This window comes from Dasypus novemcinctus, chromosome 3 (genome assembly GCF_030445035.2).
Source record: "Dasypus novemcinctus isolate mDasNov1 chromosome 3, mDasNov1.1.hap2, whole genome shotgun sequence".
NCBI classification, from domain to species: Eukaryota; Metazoa; Chordata; class Mammalia; order Cingulata; family Dasypodidae; genus Dasypus; species Dasypus novemcinctus.
Window position 1 is genome coordinate 52430923 of NC_080675.1, and position 18504 is coordinate 52449426.

General features: G+C 38.7%; 1 pseudogene; it reads left to right on the plus strand.

Moving 5' to 3' along the window:
* The first annotated feature begins 9484 nt into the window (after window positions 1–9484).
* LOC101434672 (proteasome subunit alpha type-2 pseudogene) lies at window positions 9485–10203 on the plus strand (annotated as a pseudogene).
* Window positions 10204–18504: the final 8301 nt, after the last annotated feature.

Consider the following 18504-nt stretch of genomic DNA (forward strand, 5'->3'; position numbering starts at 1 on the left):
ACATTCTCCACACAATCTTATGTGTGACTTCCCAGCTTGAGTCTCTCTGCAATCTGCAGGTCACAACTTCTGACTGCCATTTATTGTGTATCTACTAGAGTTCAATCACTTTCCATACATTATCTCACTTAATATGAAAAACTGTCCTATAGGGATTGTTCACGCCCCCTTTTAAAAGCAGTTTTATTGAGATATATCCATCTACCATACAATTCATCCAAGGCATACAATCAGCAGCTTTTAGTATAATCACGAAGTTGTGCATTCATCATCACAGTTAATTTCAGAACATTTTCATGGCTCCAAAAAGAAAAATCTCACACCCCTTAGCAGTCACTTTTCAATTTCTCTATCCTTCCCCAGCCCTACATACCCACTAATCTAATTCTGTCTCTATAAATTTATTTGTATTTACATTTTATACAAATGGAATCATAACATATCTAGTATATTGTGTCATTTCTTTCACTTAGCATATGTTTTTTTGAATTACTGTATTGTTTTTAATTAGAGAAGTTGTAGGTTTATATAAAAGTCATGTAGCAAATACAATTTTCCCACATACCCTCCTATTGTTGACACTTTGGTTTCAACTAAAAAAATATTAAAATATTACTGTTAACGATAGTCCATTGTTTGCATTAGGTAAATGTTTTCCCATATACCATCTATCAGTAACACCTTGTAACAGTGACATACATTTGTTATAGTTCATGAAAAAACATGTACAAACATTGTTTGTACAATTCATCATAATCATTGTCCACCATAGGGTCCACTATGTTATACAGTCCCATGTTTAATCCTCTAGCTTTCCTTCTATCAACATATATAACCCAAAACTTCTTTCATCCTCATTCATATGCATAATTCAACACTGTAACTTATACTCACAGCAATGTGCTACCATTGCTTCTATCCATTTCCAAACATTTATAAGCAACCTAAACAGAAATTCTGCACAAATTAAGCATCAGCTCCCCATTCTATCTCCTGGTGACCTATATTCTAGATTCTAAATCTATGAGTTTGCTTATTATATTTAGTTCATATTAATGAGATTATGCAATAGTTGTTCTTTTGTGTCTGGCTTATTTCACTCAACATAATGTCCTCAAGGTTCATCCATGTTGTCTCATGCATCAGGGCTCCATTCCTTCTTACAGCTGAATAATATTCCATCGAATGTATACACTACATTTTATTTACCTACTCATCGGTTGATGGACACTTGGGTTTCTTCCATCTTTTGGCAACTATGACTATGCCACTATAAACATCAATGTGAAAATATCTATTTGCATCCTTGCTTTCAGTTCACCTGGGTATAAACCTGGTAGCCGGATTGCCAGATCATATGGCAATTCTATACTCAGCTTCCTGATGAACCACAAAACTATCCTCCACAAGCAGCTGCAACATTTTACATGCCCACCAGCAATGAATGAGTATTCCTCTTTCTCCACATCCTCTCCAGCGGTGTAGTTTTCTGTCTTTTTAATAGTGGCCATTCTAGCAAGTGTAAAATGATATCTCATTGTGGTTTTGATTTGCATTTCCTTTATAGCTAGTGATTTTGCACATCTTTTCATGTGCTTTTTAGCCATTTGTATTTCCTCTTTGGAAAAACGTCTATTCAAGTCCATTTTTAAATTGGGTTGTTTGTCTTTTTGTTCTTGAGTTGTAAGATTTATGTATTCCAGATATTAAACCTTTATCAAATATGTGGTTTCCAAATATTTTCTTCCATTGTATAGGTTGCCTTTTCACTTTCTTGACAAAATCCTTTGAAGCATAAAAGTATTTAATTTTTATCTGTTTTTTCTTTCTTTGCTTATGCTTTGGGTGTAAAGTCTAAGACATCATTGCCTACCACAAGACCTTAAAGATGTTTCCCTTCATTTTCTTCTGGGAGTTTTATGGTCCAGGCTCTAATATTTAGATCTCTGATCCATTTAAATTAAGGTAATTTTTGTATGAGATATGAGGTAGGGATCCTCTTTCTTTCTGTTGGATATGGATATCCAGTTTTTCCTGTTGAAGAAACTGTTCTGTCCCAGTTGAGTGGGCGTGGCATCCAAATCAATTGGCAATAGATGTGAGGGTTTATTTCTGAACTTTCAATTCGACTCCATCAGTCAGTTTATCTATCTTTATGCTGTTTTGACCACTGTAGTTTCTTATATGCTTTTAAGTTAGTAAGTATGAGTCCTCCAACCTTGTTCTTTTTCAAGATGTTTTTGGCTATTTGGGGTCCCTTACCCTTCCAAATAAATTTGACAGTTGGCCTTTCTATTTCTGCAAAGTAGGCATTGAGATTTTGATTGGAATTGTGCTGAATCTGTAAATCAATTTGATTAGAATTAACCGCGTGTGTGTGTGTGTGTGTGTGTGTGTGTGTGAGGTTCCGGGAGCCAGGGATTGAAACTGGGACCTTGTATGTGGGAAGCTGGCTCTCAACTACTGAGCCACATCAGCTTCCCTGAGTTTTTCATTTGTTTTGCTTGTAGTTTGTTTTTTGTTTTATCAGGAGGCATTGGGAACCGAACCCAGGACTACCCATGTAGAAGGCTGGTGCGCAACCACTTGAGCCACATCCACTCCCAGAATTGACATCTTGATGATATTTTCTTCCTATCCATGAACACAGAATGTCCTCCCATTTAGTTAGGTCTTCTTTGAATTCTTTAAGCAATGCCTTGTAGCTTTCTGTGTACAGGCCCTTTACATCCTCAGTTAAATTTATTCCTAGATATTTGATTTTAGCTGCTATTGTGAATGGAATTATTTTACTGATTTCCTCCTCAGATTGCTCATTACTAGTTGATAGAAACACTACTGATTTTTTCATGTTGATCTTGTATTCCACCACTTTGCTGAACTCATTTAATAGTTCTAATAGCTTCATTATAGATTTTTTGGGGACTTTATATAGGATTATGTCATCTACTAATCACAACTGCCTTTTAAAGGAAATAAAATCATTTAACCAACACTTCCTGCTACCAAACTCCCGCTCCCCTCCAAAATAGGTAAACATATTAACAAAGTCTATTGTTGCCTTTTAAATTATAATGAACAATGATGGTGACATGATGGTGATTGAAAATAATACATTGTATTATTACACATACCCCTTTATGCCTCATTTCCCCATCCAAAATGGGAATATTTTGGGATTGTCATGAGAATTAAATTAAATCCCAGAAATAGTTAATAAATATTAGCTATAGTCAGTTGGCAATAAATATTAACAATTTAAAAAATAGTCATATCCTTTAATTCAGTAATTCCATGCCTGGGACTTTATCCTAAGAAAATAATCCTAAATATAGGGGGGAAATTTTATCACAAAAATGTTCATCTCAGTGTCATTTATAATAGGCACAAACTGGAAATTTAAGGACTTTGCCTGACACCTCCACTTCTATCCCATGAGGCGCTAGGGTCTAGCAGCCTGGCACAAACAAGATCTATAAACCCAGGACTAGCCAGGAAGATGTAGGCAGGGTTAGGAAGAAGAAAAGAAAGAAGAATGTAAGTACAAATTTTTGGCAAGGCAGACTTATCCAAAGGAATTGTTCAAAATGTCGAGTATATCAGGAGAGAGCAGAGCAAGAGAGCCAAAATGAAGCTTGACCCCTGAAGTCAGCCCCCTCAAGGAAACTTCCAGAACATAGATCCTGGGGAGATGCCCTGAGAACAGTGGTGAAAGGAAAGAAGGAGATTCCACACAGCATCTCAGGCACAGACTGTAGGTGGGCCTGGAGATACTGGGTCCTAAATAGAAATAAAATAAATTTCTATCATAAGAGGAATGACTAAATAAACTGTTGAATAATGCAATAAAATACTATGTAACCATGTAATCATGATGATTTTAAAAACTATAGCAATCTTAGAATAGCCCTGGTTTATACTAAGTATATATAGTATGTACATACATACATATAGCACATCTGGCAAGGACTTATATATTTATATATATGAATATGTATCTAAGTACATGTCTCACATACTTAGACGTGTGTAAATGAATATGTGTATGTTTTCACATATACATAACAACTATGGCATATGCATTGAAAAAAATACACGGAAGGAAGCGGATGTGACTCAAGTGAGAAGGCCTCCGCCTAACATATGGCAGGACACAGGTTTGATCCCTGGGACTTCCTGGTGAAAAAGAAAAAGAGAAAGCATACCTGCACGTTGAGCCAGTGCCCACATCGTGAGCCGAGTGCCCACGTGAGTGCCCGCATGGTGAGCCACTGCCTACACAAGTGAATCACACAGCAAGATGATGACACAACAAGAGAGATGAAAGAGAGAGTCAAAGTGAAGTGCCACAGAGACCAGGAATTGAGGTGGTGCAATTGACAGGGAACCTCTCTCCACATCAGAGGTCCGCAGGATCGAATCCCTCTGAATCCTAGAGGAGAAAGATGAGAAGACGAAAAAGAGAAATAGATACAGAAGATCACACAGCAAATGAAGACAGACAGCAAAAACAGCAAGGTGGGGGAAGGGAAAAATAAGTAAATCCTAAAAAAATAATAATACATGGAGGAACCATACCAAAATGTTATATTGCTTGATTAGGAAGGAAATGAGTTGCTTTTTATCAACCATTAAGTTTTATTTAGTGTGTAGTCTTTAAATTACTTTTATATTCAAATACTTTAGTGGGGGGGGCAGAGAAAAATAGGTACATTTATCTAAATGTTAAGTGCTATTCTTCCAGAAACATGTTTCTTAAGAATAAAACGTGTTTGTCTTGGGCAACAAGCCATATTTTCAGTCTCCTAAATCATTTCCTTTAAATACCACTTGATGAGATTCTGAAGAAAGAATGTTCCGCCCTTGGACTAGTTTTGGCTCTTTGGTGAGAACTGTAACTCTTTTCTGCCATTGGGATTTCATTTAGAGACAAACTAAAAATTTCTTTACGGGATACACTCTAATGGTCAGTAATTATCTGGGCCCTTCCCAAAGATCCCAATGTGATCACATGGTGAATCTCACACATTATATGTAGTAACACAAAAGGAAGTGTTTTCTAAACTATAAAATACTACGAATATAAGTATTGTTATACCTCTTTCATTATGTATTTTTTTATTCCTATTAGGAACTTACTGACAGAATGGCTGTCATTTCAGTCCCTGAAGTCACCAGAGCACAAGCAGTTCATATGTGATCTTAATAACTCTATAGACATGATCAGAGTTAATTAATCTACATGATAGACTGACCACTTAGTTAGCAATATTAACTATTAGGTTTACCACAGGCCTTCCATGAAATCTCTGAATCAAATCAATCCAGGCTATCCTTAGCTATTGTTGCAGTGTGATATAGTTATGAATTCCAAAAATAGATACTGGATTATGTTTGTAATCTGGTCTGTACCTGGGCATGATTAAGGTATGATTAGGGCTTTGATTGGGCCATGTCATTAGGGCATTGAGTCCTCACCCCTTGGTGGGTGGGGACTCACAAATAAAAGGCATGGCAAAGGACAGAGTTGAGGGTTTATGATGTTGGAGGTTTTTTTTGGGGGGGGGGATTGTTTTTGTTTTTTCAGGTTTGATACACTTTACTAAATAAAATTAAAGGTTGGGAAGCAGCTGTGGCTCAATCAGTTGGGCTCCCGTTTACCATATGTGAGTCCCTGGGTTTGTGTCCAGGGCCTCCTTGTGAAGGCAGGCTCACCCACACACTGCAGAGAGTTGCCAGACTGGGTGCTGCAGAGTGCCGCCTGACCCACAAGCACCACGGAGAGTAAACTCAGCAAAGTGATGCAACAAAAAAGGGAGACAAGCAAAAATGCAGAAGAGCGCACAGTGAACGGACACAGAGAGCAGACAGCAAGCAAGCCACAAGGGGGGGAATAAATTAAAAAATAAATAAATTAAAGGTTAGCTGTACAAGCAATTAGAACATGATATGTAGCTAGCGTTATCAGGATTCTTCTATCAGCAACCTATTTAAAATACTCAAACTGAGCAGTTAAAAAGTCCCTTTTCAGGTAAATGTTGTTTCTGTTCTTGGAAGATGTATATATTTTCTTACTGTATATAAAGATGTTGGAGTTTTGATGTTGGAGTTTGATGCTGAAGCCTTAAGATGGAACCCCAGGAAGTAAACACACAGAGGAAAGAGAAGCAAGCCACAGGAAGAGAGGAACCCTGAGCCCAGGAAGAAGCAAGCCCTGGGAAGAAAAGAATCCTGAGCCCAGAGAGAAGCAAGACCCTGGACAGGAGGAATTTAGGAAGCCTGAACCCATGCAGACATCAGCAGCCATCTTGCTCTAACACATGAAAATAGACTTTGGTGAGGAAAGTAACCTATGCTTTATGGCCTCATATCTATAAGCTCCTACCCCAAATAAATACCCTTTGTAAAAAACAACCAATTTCTGGTATTTTGCATCAGCACCTTTTGGTTGACTGATACAGAATTTGGTAAGGGAAGTGCTTTTGCAATTACCGAAATGCTGGAATGGTTTTTTCTTTGTTGTTGTTTTTTTTATCCCCCCTCCCCCTTGTGGTTTTTTGCATGTTGTCTGCTCTCTGTGTCCATTCGCTGTGCATTCTTCTGTATCTGTATTTATTTCCCCTCCCCCCTTGCGGCTTGCTTGCTGTCTGTTCTGTGTCCATTCACTGCATGCTCTTTTGTGTTTTTGTTTGTCACCTTGCTGAGTCGGTGCTCCGTGGTGCTTGTGGGCCAGGTGGCTCTCCACAGTGTGCACGTGAACCTGCCTTCACAAGGAGGCCCTGGGATACAAACCCAGGGCCTCCCATATGGTAGATGGGAGCCCAACTGATTGAGCCACAGCTGCTTCCCTAGAATGGTTTTATAAATGGGTAAGGGTTGTGTTTTTGGAGGAATTTTGAGATGCTTGGAGAAAAGACCTACAGTGCTTTGAAGAGACTGTTGATAGGAATATGGATGTTAAAGAGACTTTTTATGATGCCTTAGAAGTAAATGATGACACTGTTATTGGAAACTGGAGGAAAGGCGATCCGTGTTTTAAAGTTGCAGGGAATTTAGCAAGATTAACTATTGGTGTTGTATGGAAGGCAGAATTTTTTTTTTAAGATTTATTTATTTATTTATTTTTCTCCCCTTCCTTCCCCCTCCCCAGTTGTCTGTTCTCTGTGTCTATTTGCTTCGTATTCTTCTTTGTCCGCTTCTGTTGTTGTCAGCGGCACAGGAATCTGTGTTTCTTTCTGTTGCGTCATCTTGTTGTGTCAGCTCTCCGCGTGTGCGGCGCCATTCTTGGGCAGGCTGCACTTTCTTTCGCGCTGGGCGGCTTTCCTTACACAGCGCACTCCTTCCATGTGGGGCCCCCCTGCGCAGGGGACACCCCTGCGTGGCACGGCACTCTTTTGTGCACATCAGCACTGCGCGTGGGCCAGCTCCACAGGGGTCAAGGAGGCCCGGGGTTTGAACCGCGGACCACCCATGTGGTAGACAGATGCCCTAACCACTGGGCCAAGTCCACTTCCCTGGAAGGCAGAATTTGAAAATGGTGAGTCCTGGCATTTAGCTGAAGAGCTTTCCAAAGTAAACTAGGAGAATGGGACTTGGCTTCTGCTTGCGGCTTACAGCAAAATGCTAGAAGAGCGAGATAAGCTGAGAATTGAATTGTTGGGCACAAAGAAAACAGTAACTGGTTCCAGAAATTCCAAGCCTCTGGAAAACAAACTCCCAAATGATGGTGCCCCATGAGAGGATTTACCTAAACTTAGAACTTGTAAATCAGAATTGAAGATGCAGTTATCTAGGAAAGACATGGAAAGTCTTACTCTCTGATGGCTTGAACCCCTGCTTCTTGCATGCTAAACCAACAAGGTTTTGAGAGAGCTGTATGAACAAAACCACTGTCAGCATGGACTAAAAGGGACATGGAAAGGAGAGACTGAAGGGGAAACAACTTCAAGAGAGAAACCATGGAAGCTGAGATCTGGAATTAAGACATCACCTTGGGCCAAGAAAGGAAACCCACCCATGGGTACAGAGAGGGTGAGTTTGCCCCAGCACTTGAAGAGGGTGGATGTTCCCACCCAATGTTCTGGGAGATTTTTGCTACCTCAGGATGCAGAGAGGATGGAGCACATTCCCCAAGGATTATGGCAGTTAAGTTCAGCACTCCACAGGTCTGAGAGGGATAGACCTATCACCCATGGATTAGGGAAGACTAGGTGGTCAACTCGTTGCTCTGAGAGGGCTGAGCCTGTTTGCCAAAGATTAGGGGAAATGTTGTCTTCATGTCACTGTACTAGGGGGGGTTAAGACTCTAACCAAAGATTGGGTAAGGTGCAATAATCACCCCAACACTCTTGGAGGGTGAGGTCTGGAGCTTGGTCAACACCCAGATGCTTGATGAGGGTGGAACCAAGAAAATGGCCATTGGGCAAGCATGTGAAAAGGGTGGGCTCCCATAAGGCACCAAGGAGAAGAAACCATCATCTTAAGAATGACTCTCAGACTGAAATCAAATGGAGGATGCCCTGCAGATTTACTTAACTGTAGAGGACCCGTGACTCATGTTTCCCTCCCAATTTCTCCTTATCGTAATGAAAATGTTTATCCTAAGTCTGTCCATTTGTGTACTGGAAACAGATAAATGGTTTCAAGTTTCAGAGATCTACAGCAGATAGGACTTTGCCCCAAGACAAGCTATATTTCTTTAAATTGATTTTGATATGATTTAGTATTCGCATTGTTACTGATTTAAGGTGTTTTTTTTTAAATATTGTAATGTCTTTTTGGAATTCAGCAGGTGATGTATAGCAGTTTGATATAGTTACGAATTCCAAATATAGATATTGGATTATGTTTGTAATCTGGTCTGTACCTGGGCATGATTAAGTTACAATTAGGGCTTTGATTGGGCCATGTCATTGGGGTGGGAACTCACAGATAAAAGGCATGGCAAAGGACAGAGGTGAGGGTTTGTGATGTTGGAGTTCTGATGCTGGAGCTTGATGCTGAAGCCTTAACTGGAGCCCCAGGAAGTAAGCACACAGAGGAAAGAGAAGCAAGCCACAGGAAAAGAGGAACCCTGAGCCCAGAGAGAAGCAAGACCCAGGAAAGGAGGAATTTAGGAAGCCTGAACCCTCATAGACATCGGCAGACATCTTGCTCCAACATGTGAAAATAGACTTTGGTAAGGGAAGTAACCTATGCTTTATGGCCTGGTATCTGTAAGCTCCTACCCCAAATAAATACCCTTTATAAAAACCAACCAATTTCTGGTATTTTGCATCAGCACTCCTTTGGCTGACTAACACAGATATCAAGGATTGACTTGCAACTTAATTTTTTTAATGTTTTTAAAAAGCGCCCCTAAACAACTGGGGAAATGTGAATGTGGACTCGGTATTAGACAAGAAGAAAATGTGTTTACATGGAAGGTGGAGATCCTTGACTGCAAAAATTAAGTGGCAGATGCACCTTGACTCTCCGAGTAAAGATGGAGGAACATGGTTACAGCTTTTGCCGACTACATTCAGCCCATCTGGTAAATGTGTCCAGATTGAATATGCTTTGGCTGCTATAGCTGGAGGAGATGCTTCAGAGGGAATTAAAGCTGCAAATGGTGTGGTGTCGGCAACTGAGAAGAAACATAAGTCCATTCTGAATAGATGAGTGAAGTGTACAAAAAATGAAACCAGTTACCAAACATGTAGGTTTGGTGTACAGTGGAATGGGCCCACATTACAGATGCTTATGCACAGAGCTTGGAAACTAGCTCAGCAATATTGTCTTGTTTACCAAGAGCCCATTACCACAGCTCAGGTGGTACAGAAAGTAGCTTCTCTGATGTAAGAACACACCTAGTCAAGTGATGTTCATCCACTTGGAGCCTCTTCACTTATGTGTTTGGAATGAAGGATGGCCATATTTATTTCACTTAGATCCATCTGGTGCTTACTTTGCCTGTAAAGTCACAGCAATGGAAAAGAACTATGTGAAAGAGGAAAACTTTCCTGGAGAAAAGATACAATGAAGATGTGGAACTTGAAGATGCCCTTCTTAGAGCCATCTTAACCCTAAAGGAAAGCTTTGAAAGGCAAATACAGAAGATGGCATAGAAGTTGGACAGAAGTTGGAATCTGCAATGAAGCTGGATTTAGGAGGCTTACTCCAACTGAAGTCAAGGATTACTTGGCTGCCATAAAGAAGTACTGAATAATCTTGAATTTCAGATGTTCTGTGTACTTAAACATGTTTAAAGTATGTTTGTTTTGTAGACTTTTGGGATACTTATTTCTATATGGTTTAATGGACTGATGTTTTTAAAATGGCACTTAGAAATCACAATAAGCTGTTAAACCCCACCCTCCCAAAAAAGAGCAACTGGCAAAATAGCAAGTAAGGTCAGATCTCATTCTTGGACACATACATTCTTGAAAGGGGACCTGAAAGGATATACAATGAGTGATTGTCAGAAATATGATCTCTAATTAATAAAAAATAGTGTTTTTATTTCCTTATTTTTTGCTTATTTGTATTTTCTTACTTTCAATAATATATACATACTGTGTTTATAATAAAAGATTATTTTCAATTAAAAAAAAACTTCCTTACTTTTAAAATTTTAGAACTTTGCATTTCCTGATTCTGCCTAGGTACAATATTCAGAGTAAAATACCAAAATCCACTAGAAAGCCAGAAATGTGGGTACAACTTCTTCCTAAGTAAGGAATATAGTTGTTGTTTTTTTTAATATGGGGAAAAGTTGCTCTTGCAAGATTCCTTGCCTAAGTTTGCCAGTTCAAAGGCTTAACACATTTTACATATGATTTTGATAAATAAATAGATTTTAGGGTATTTACTCAAACCAAACCCATGCTCTGATCATTTTAATTCTACCCATCATTAATCAAAATTTCCCACAGAAAGTCTCTAGGCTGCAACTTTATATCTTAGTGTCTCTTTATGGTATAACAACTAAATGGACTAGTAGTATTTAAGACATTGTTTTATACTTTGCTAAACCTGAAATATTTGTTATAATTAAATATAAAGGTAAATTATTCCTTGACTGCTTCAGTTTAATGATTCCAATGCAGATATTATTTACCTGGGCAACAGTCCTCAAATTAAAATAATTCTCTGCTACAGTTTTGGGCTCCATGCTGCTAGTCCTTATGTTTAACAGATAGGTTGTAACAGATCCAAAACCACCATGGGCCAAGGAGTAAATAATCATTTTCAAAAGTATAATTATGTGCTGTAATTATATTAGAGTCAGAGATATGATGATCAGGTAAATAATTAAAAGTGACAAATCTAAAATCAAACACAATGACTCCCAAGGAAACAAAAAGCACTTTTATGTCACATTTCAGATAATACTCACAAGTGGAGAATGTTATTTTTTCTAGTTCCAAGAGAAAAAGTTGTACAGAAATAATTACAAAGCTCCCCCTCCACCCTCCAAATTAAAGGTTTGCACCCAGAAGGAAGTTAAAATAAAATCTACTATGCCAGTACTAAATGCAGTCTTCAATGTTGATAAAGGATTTTCCTGCTTTTAACAAACCTTACTATTTTATAAGATTTAAAAATCAGATCACAGAAAGGCTATGTCTGTTTTTCAGAGTAGGATGGGGAATTTGGGGGAAGATATGACTGGCTCTCCTACAAGACCCTGCTGGGTCTTTGAATTCTATCCATATTAAAAATAAATAGGTCAGTGTAATTCTGGTTCTGCTATAGTAGTATGAGACCACTATGGTCTATCCTTCCCACTGATTACAACTAAAAAATCTGACCAAAAATATGAAAGAAAAAAAACTATCTAAGGATTATGAAAAATAAACCAAAGCAGAAAAATGGAGTAATAGGGAGCAGGGGAAGAATAAGGCATGAGTTTCACATTATTTTTTTATTTTTTCATGCTTTGCCTTGATGGCAGGTCCCAATGGCAGAGCAGTGGGGCCACACAGACAGCTAAGATTCGAAAAGAAACATGTCTTTTTGACCAGAGGAACCAAAAATGTTGACCCTGTGGCACTGAGAAAATGGGAGAAATCTCAGAGTTAGAGAAGATCCTCTAATTCTGGATAGGGAACTTCACAAATCTCAGCTTGGCTAACCTCTAAGCCAAGCATACAAGAACAGGTCCAACATAGCAGAGGCTTTGAGAATTGAACTGAGATATGAACCACCCACTCCTAGACTAACTCCTGAACTACCCATATGCAGGACAGATCCAAAGTATCTCAGCAAAGGTTTAGATAATTGAACTGAGATTTAAATCACTGCCCACAGTAGGTGAGTAAAACTTAGGGTCAGAGCCCAACTGAGTTGACTGCCTGCTAAAACAAAAACATTGAAAGGATGTTGATGTTAAGGAATACAAAAGGACCCAGAATCTACACAATTTAACATTCACAAAGTCCAGGATACAATCTAAAATTGCTTAACAACCAAAGAAACGGGGAGAATGTGACCAATTCTAAAGTCAAAATCAATCTAATTCCAAAATGATCCAGATATTGAAATTATCAAAGACATAAAAGAGCTATTATAACTATGCTTTGTAAGTTAAAGGAAAACACATTTGAAATGAAAAGATTAAAATTCTCAGTAGAGAAATAGGAACTTTTAAAAAGAACCAAATGAAAATTTTAGAACTGAAAAAATCCAAAGTTTGAATTTTTTTTTAATTCACTAGATAAGCTCAATAGCAGAATCAGATGACAAAAGAGTCAGAAATTATCTAAATTGGAGAAAGTGAAAAATCCTTTCAAACCTTGAAGACAATATCAAAAGATCTAAGATTCATGCAACTGGAATTCTACAAAACAACTATTAGAACTAATTTGCTAAAGGAATTTAGCAAAATACAGGATTTAAGGTTAATACACAAATATCAATTTATTCGTATATACCAGCAGCAAACAAATGGAAAAATGAAATTTGGAGTAGGATAAAAAAACAAAACTACCTAGAAATAAATCTAACAAAAGATGTCCAAGGCTTCTATACACTAAAAACTATAAAACATTGCTGAGAAAAAGTAAAGAAGACATAAATAAATGAAAACTGTACCATACTTATGGATTGGAAGACCCATTATTGTTAAGATGATAGCAATTCTCCCTATATTGATCAATTCAATGTGATCCCAATCAAAAATTTCAACAGGCGGTTTTGTTTTGTTTTGTTTTGTTTTATTTGTAGAAATTGACAACCAGATTTTAAAATGTATATGATAATGCAAAGAAACTAGAATAAACAAAGGAATGGAGGAAGAGGAAAAGGGGAAGAAGAAAGAGGGGAAGGAGAAGCAGCAGCAGCAGAACAGTAGTTGGAGAAAAAAGAGGAAAAAGAAAAATAGGAAGGAGAATAGGAGGAGACAGAAGCAAAGAAGGTGGCAAAGGAGGAAGGAAGAGGAGGAAGAGTTGCAACAAAGTTGTAAGGCTTGCCCTACCTGATTTCAATATTTACTGTAAAGCTACAGAAATCAAAATAGTTTGGTATTGGTGAAAAAAAGACATAACAGATCAATGAAATAGAAGATAGTCCAGAAATAGACCCACATGCATATAGTCAATTGTTTTGACAAACGTACCAATGAAGAAGGGAAAGTCTTTTCAACAAATAGTGCTGGCAACTATATATATGTATGGAAAAAACAATGGAACATCTACTTTTACCTCACACCATATACAAAATTTAAATCAAAACAGGCCACTGACCTATTTGAAAAACCTAAAACTATAAAACTTCTAAAAGAAAGTATAGGAGAACATGGCTGGTAGTAATGTAAATGGTACAATGAGTTTGTAAAGAAGTTTGGCAGGTTTTTAAAAAATTTTTATGTTTAAAGAAGCTTTAGATTACATAAATGTTATATAAAAAAATATAGGGGATACCCATATGCCCCACCCCTACCTCCCTCCCACATTTTCTCACATTAACAACATCTTTCATTAGTGTGGTACATTTGTTACACTTGATGAACACATATTGAAGCACTGCTACTAAGCATGGACTATAGTTTACATTATAGTTTATACTCTGTCCCACACAATTTTGTAGGTTATAACAAAATATACAATGGTCTGTTTCCATCACTGCAATGTCATGCAGGACAACTCCAATTTCCTGAAAATGCCCCCATATTACACCTATTCTTCCCTCTCCCATCCCTCAGAACTTCTGGTTGCCACTGCCTTCATATCAATGATAAGTTTTTCCATTGCTAGATTAATAATGTCTATAGTAGAATAATAAATCTACTTTAGGGAAACGGACTTGGCCCAGTGGTTAGGGTGTCCGTCTACCACATGGGAGGTCTCTGCGGTTCAAACCCCGGGCCTCCTTGACCCGTGTACAGCTGGCCCATGCACAGTGCTGATGTGCGCAAGGAGTGCCCTGCCACGCAGGGGTGTCCCCCACGTAGGGGAGCCCCACGTGCAAGGAGTGCGCCCGTAAGTAGAGCCGCCCAGCACGAAAGAAAGTGTAGCCTGCCCAGGAATGGCGCCGCCCACACTTCCCCCGTGCCGCTGATGACAACAGAAGCGAACAAAGAAACAAGACGCAGCAAATAGACACAGAGAACAGACAACCGGGGGAGGGGGGGGGGAATTAAATAAAATAAAAAAAGAAATAAAAAAAAAGATAGCTTTAAAAAAAAAAAGTCTACTTTAGTCCATTGTTCATTCCCCAACCTTGAGGCTTTTGAGATGGTGATGCCCACTCTGCTTCTATTTGAGAGGGAGCTTAGATCCCATGGGGCAGATAGATGGAACTATCTTGCTTGCAGTTACTCTCTGTTACTGGGATGGGTGTTGTCCATAATCATCTCATTAGTTGTCCTGGGTAAGTCCAATGAACTGGAGAGTAGGTGTTGCAATTCTGCTGAGACTCAGGGCTCAAACAACACATGAATGGGCCAAAGATTTAAGTCTCTGGGACACATATTTAAAGAGTATAGTGCTGGGAAGCAGAGTTGGCCTAGTGGTTAGGGCGTCCGTCTACCACATGGGAGGTCCACGGTTCAAACCCCAGGCCTCCCTGACCCGTGTGGAGCTGGCCCATGCGCAGTGCTGATGCGCGCAAGGAGTGCCGTACTATGCAGGGGTGTCCCCCACATAGGGAAGCCCCACGCACAAGGAGTGCACCCCATAAGGATAGTCAGCCAGCACAACAGAAAGTGCAGCCTGCCTAAGAATGCACCGCCCACACGGAAAGCTGACACAACAAGATGAAGCAACAAAAAGAAACACAGATTCCCGTGCCACTGACAACAATAGAAGCGGACAAAGAAGACAACGCAGCAAATAGACACAGAGAAGAGACAACCAGGCCGGGCGGGAGTGGGGGGCGGATAAATAAATCTTCTTTTTGAAAAAGAGTATAGTGCTAATTATAGTTTCAAATAAAAGGAACCAAAGAGCCATGTGCAGGGAAACTATAAATGAGTCTAATTTTATTACACTGGGGAGTATAAATTCCAAACCAAGGCCCACCTACAGGGTGCTGAATTCCTGAGCTTGTCTGCCCTGCTTATAGTGTTTAGATATCTCTATAGCCCTTAGGAGCCCCACTGTTTGAGGCACTGTTTACTGTGGCAGTCAATGAGAGTCTGCTAAGACGTGCATAAGCATAACCTCTGGAATGATCTTCCAACTCACTCTGAAATCTCTTAGCCATAAAAACTCATTTATATTTAATATTTCCCCCTTTTGGTCAAGGTTTTTTTCCATATGCATTGCTAGTTGGTGCTTGGTAGTAATTCTCTTGGTGACAGGGAGGCTTATCCCCAGGAGTCATGTCCCACTCTAGGCAGAAGGTAGTACATTTATATGCTGAGTTTGGCTAAGAGAGAGACAATATTTGACCAACAAGGAGGTTTTCTAGGAGGTAACCCTAAGGCAATATATAATACTAAGCTAAGTTTCAATTTCACAAGAAAAGGTTCATAAGTACAATCATCAATATCAAGGGCCTGGTATAATGGTGAGTCTTCCTTCACTAGGCACTGCCCATGTACTCAGAGGATTCTTGCCTATCTATTAGAGAATGTATCAGGATAGGAATTCAATATTCTTTTGGTTATTATGTGGGTCTCCACCCTCCGAGACTATGCCCCATGAACACTTGAACATATTTATATGCCTTAAAGCATGCCCCAGGTGCAGCTCTCTCTACACATCTCCCCATCACCAACACCCTGCACAAGTGCGCCTCCTCTACCAGAATTATAACCCTTCTGTGACCCAAAAGCTCTCCAAAAACAAATCCCCCCAAAAAACAAACAAAATTAATAATAAAATAATAATTTTTAAAAATAACAAAATACAAAAATATTTAAAAATTTGAAATAACATTTTAAAAATTTTTATATTGTATCTTCCATCATTGTGATCTGTTATCTTGTAGATACAGTGACAATTTCTTCTATTTGTTCCCCCAGTGTCTTATTTTTTTTTAATCTCTAAAGAAGCTTTAGGTTACAGAAAAGTCACATAGAAAATATAGAGGATTCCCATATATCCATATACCTTTCCGATTCTCCCCTATAAATAATATTTTACATGTGGATGGTACATTTGTTACAAATGATGTACAAATATTGAAGCATTACTACTAACCATGGTCAATGGTTCACATTATGGCTTACATTTTGCACCATACCCTCTTATATGTTTTGACGAAATTTCAAATAGCCTGTTTTCATTATTGCAAGACCATGCAGAACAATTTTTAAAATGCCCTATGTTCACCTATCTATTTTTCCTCCCCTTCCCCTCAGAATCTATGGTAACTGTCAAGTTTCAATTTTAAGAATAAGGTTCATAATTACTTGCAATAATATTCAGGGTTTGACATATTGGCCTGTTTTATTAGGCACTGGCAGTTTCTTAAAAAGTGAAATATATGCCTACCATATGACCCTAGGTATTTTCCCAAGACAAACCAAGACATATAGCCCCATCAAAAACCTGTGCATGAGTGTTCATAGCAGCTTTATAATCTGCTATGTTATTACCCCCAACGGAAAATAACCCTAATGTTTATCAACAAGTAAATGGAAAAACAAATGGTGGTATATCACTACAAAGGAATGCAGCTCAGCAAATGAAAGTAGTGGACTACTGATGCATGAAACAACATGAATGAGGCTGAAAATCATTATGCTGAACTTAAAAACTCAGGCAAAAAAAAAGTGTACATACTGTTTGATTCCATTTATGTATAATAGTAGAAAATGCAAAGTAATGTATACTGACAGAAAGCAGATCAGTGATTGCTTGGGGACAGGGATGGCAGGACAAATGGATCACAAAGGATCTCAACGAAACTTTTAAGAGTGACAGAAATGTTTGTTATCTTAATTGTTGTGATGGTTTCTCAGGTATATACATATGTCAAAACTGATCAAGTGGTAACTTAAAATATGTGCAGTTTATTGTACAATTGTACTTCAATAAAAATGTAACCAAAAAAGAGGGAAATGGAGATCCAACTTATTGGCAAAGGCAACAGATGGTGCCATGGTTCCTGTTTCCAGTAATATGGTGAATTCAATAACCTGTTCTTCTCATTATGAAACACTCAGAATGTTGGATGAATTCACAAATATCTTTGTAAGTGTTTAGCTGACTTCACTAGAAAGAAAGGCAACCAAGCTTGGAGAGTTGCTGGAGAAGGTCTCTTAAGCAATAGGTTTTGGTTTCAACAGTTACTCAGGGTCAAGGGCTTGACCCTCACAGGGTAGGATTTGGGAGTAAGATTCCGCCATATTTCTGGGATCACTGAAGGACTCAGTGAAAGGTTAGCCCCAGGATGAAAATAAGGCAGCTTGTCTGCCTTGGCATGGGCTCTGATGAAAGAAAAGTTCTCCCCCAAAAACTTTTAACTACAGCCTATCCTCAAGTGAGTTTGGGATATGAATTTATATTACCTCTGTAGTCAAGAAACTCAAAGTATATAAATTACTTTAAAAAGTGGTCGAGCCTAGAAATACCCCTGAGTATTTCTGAGGCAACTGGGATAAAAAAGAACAAAACTCCTCTGTATGGAAAAACCCCTAGCCAAGCCCAATAGTATTCCCACAATAACACACCACTGAAAGTGAGCTCACAATACAAAATGTGAGACAACTAGTAAGGAAATGTATGTGAAAATATAGAGCACTTGATTCACAATTTTGTTGCTAAGTACTGGAAATTTTCTAAACAAGGCAAATTCAAGTAGCCTATAAAATCTGGTGCCAAGAGACGCAGATGTGGCTCAAGTGATTGAGCTCCCATTTACCATATGGAGGATCCTGGGTTCAATTCATGGGGTCTCCTGGTGAAAAGCGAGCTGGTGCAACAAGATAACACAACAAAAAAAAGCGACACTCAACTCAGACCAGCAGAATATCTCAGCCCACATGTAATATCAGGAGTTAAAAATGCATTTGACCTTGAATAAAAGGGGGAAATGGAAAGGACAAATGAGTTTATATGGCTATGAGTCTCCAAA